Below are 3,029 nucleotides of genomic sequence, written 5' to 3'. Positions count from 1 at the left end.
ATCTAACATGTCACTGAATGCTTTTGTACGTTTACTGGATACACTTGCTATTTAACAAAACAGGGAAACTATAAAATGACAGTAACTTGTTCAAATAATGACACCTGATTTACAGTGTGAAAGACGTACTCAGATCATTTTCGATGCCAAAATCATGAGTTTGATCCTGAAACATAAGGTTTGACAGAACATGGAAGTTGTGATGTGTGGGTCTTTTAAAATAATGTCAATACCAAGCAGTGGAGAAAAACGAATCCATGAAAGCGGAGTGAATTGTTGTGCCACCTTGCGTTCATACATTTCCACTTCCAGCTTCATCTGAATCAGCTCTTCACATCTCTCTGCTTTTCTATAAGGTCAAATCCTAAGTGCACCAGTACACTGGTGTGCATTTCATTCACGCACTTTTACTGTTTCTGCAGGAATTCAGCTCAACATTCTGCTGCTGTTGCTCCGAGCTGTGACCGGCTGAGTTGTAGCGGGTTGCAGTCAGGTCAGTTAACGTCACCAGAGTGTGTTTGCATACTGAAATGTTTGCCTGCTTAAGCTAAAGCCAAACTAAACAGCTATCATTGTTCTCATTTGCCTGAAGTTAAACACATCGCTTGTCACAAAATAAATCACACTTGTCTGACTAATACTTGAGGGCATGACATAATTACCGCAATGTTGCAAGTAAAAGTCAGGCCCTTAAGTTCATACTAAAGTAAAAGTCTACAAGTATTAGCATCTATATATATATACTTCAAGTGCCAAAAGTAAAAATACTCATTATGCAGAATGGCATGTTTCAAAATAATGGAACTTACTTGATTGAACTACTATTTCCCATTAATTAATGAAGTTTTATGTTCATCTAATCATATTACATCATAATTTAGTTGCTGGTTATATTTTGCATTACTAAACTAAATTTGTAAAGTGAATAAATGTATTAAAATCGATGTAATAGAGTGAATAGTGCAATGTCTGTGTGTACAACTGTAGTGGAGCTTAAACATAAAGTAATACTACACACACAGGTGACCTCAGTTTGTACACAACTGCTGCTGACCTGACCTTTGACCTTACTGCACTGTTCTGACCCTTTTTCTTACGTAATTATTTGTAAAATAATTATCTATTTTGCTCATTTAAAAACATTAAAATAGTCAAATGTCGTAAAAAATAGTGTAAACATACTACTTTTTGATCTCAACACCCACTAAGTCGACTAAAAGTTGAGTAACAGGAAGGAAATTTTAAAAACATCTCGAGAATAAGTGTCAAGGGGCTGGGAAAAAAAGCCAAAAATGTTATAAACTACTGTCTGTATTACTGTGAATGTTGCTTTTTCTGCGCCTTCAGCTCTGCAGGGATGTTTGGCTGTTGGTGCTGCAGCTGTTGAAACACATAAACCAATTGTGTGCACATTCATTCCCAGCTACAGCTCCACTGTCAGCCCTCCTGCAAAATCCTCTGAGCTGAGTTTTGATTTCTTGTAAAACGCTTGGCCTGGTGCATGTAACACCCTCAGGGCTTTGTTCACTTGTTTGCACGGCGTAGATTTCTCCTTGCCAGTTTTTTTCCCCTTTTGTTCATCGATTTTTATAGGCGTTTAAAAGTAACCTAGATATGAAGGTAACAGTCCTGCTTTCCAGAAAATCACATGGTCCCTGCGACTTGCTTACACTCCCATTCCCTCTGCTTCCCTTTTGTGTGAACTATTTACTGAGGGCCGGTCGTGCCAGTGGAGGAGGTGTGTTAGCAGTAAATGCTTTCATGGATGAGGTCACAAGAAAGGAAACCGTGCAGACGTTTTTGTATTTAGACATGCATTTGTTCAATATCTTTATGCACAACTCATTTTTCATTTAAATTAAAAAAACAACGACTATAGCTGATGTGTGTGGGGGAATTCACACAGGATCGTTATGAAACACTGCAGATCCGCGCAGCTTTTCATCCTTTGTCGTTTTTTTGACATATTTACTTTATGGATCAACATTTGCATTGATCAGGAAAGCTCTGCGCACAATCTACTCAATGCAAAACAACCAACAAAAACATGCGCTTTTGAACTCTTTTGAACCCAAGTGGTCAAATAATTATAGGGAAATAAACGAATTAGAAAACAGACATTGACACAAGTCTGCAGCCACGGTTTAAGCTAAATGCTAATATCATCATTCTCACACACTGAAACTGACGTTAGCATGCTAAGGTGCAGTTTTACTATGCTAACTGCTGTAGCTTACAGTGTTAGCATGCTAGCATTCGCTACATACAGTAAAAATAATATGAGCCTAAATGTAATTAGTTTTGCAGGTACAGTCGTGACTCGATAATCCGACCCTTAACAATCCAAAACCTTGCTATCCGAAAGGTTTTTAGGAAAAAAACGGAAGCCATGAAAAAACAGCCTGAACATACTGACAGCCTTGGATTCTGACCCTGACATCACATTTTATGTCACAAATAAGGATAACAGCGTATTATCTGACTGAACAATCCAACAGATTGGCTACGTTCACACTGCAGGACTTGATGCTCAATTTGGATTTTTTTGTGAATGCATAATTTCACAGCACAGGATTTTGGTTTACAATGTAGGAAAACAGGGGAAAAGGTTGTCACTGTTAGGTACTTGCTTTATGACTACACTGCAATGCAAAAACAAAAAACTGCAGCAGGTTTAGTCGCATGATCAAATGTGAATTTAGCTGAAATAAGCGCCTCAGTGAAGACTGGGAAGACCAAAATGTAAGTTAGCTGCTTAAGACTTTCATTTAAAGATCATTTTTGTCAAACAACATGTCCTCCCTAAATTATTTCACAGGTTTAATCTCACGTGTGGTATCTTAGTAGTTTACACGTTTCTCCACATGTAAACAGCATGAGTCACTGTAGGTGGTGGCGTGATGTGGATTTACAAGCGAAGAGTTGTGGAAATGAGAACAAGGCAAAGCGTGACCCACATTGCTGTGGTATTTGGACAATAGCATGTCTGGTCATGCAATACAGTGGAATGGAAACCAAGTGGAATCCCC

The sequence above is a fragment of the Stegastes partitus genome, unplaced genomic scaffold (assembly GCF_000690725.1).
Source record: "Stegastes partitus isolate 25-593 unplaced genomic scaffold, Stegastes_partitus-1.0.2 Scaffold606, whole genome shotgun sequence".
Lineage (NCBI taxonomy): Eukaryota > Metazoa > Chordata > Actinopteri > Pomacentridae > Stegastes > Stegastes partitus.
This window is presented reverse-complemented; position numbering follows the sequence as displayed.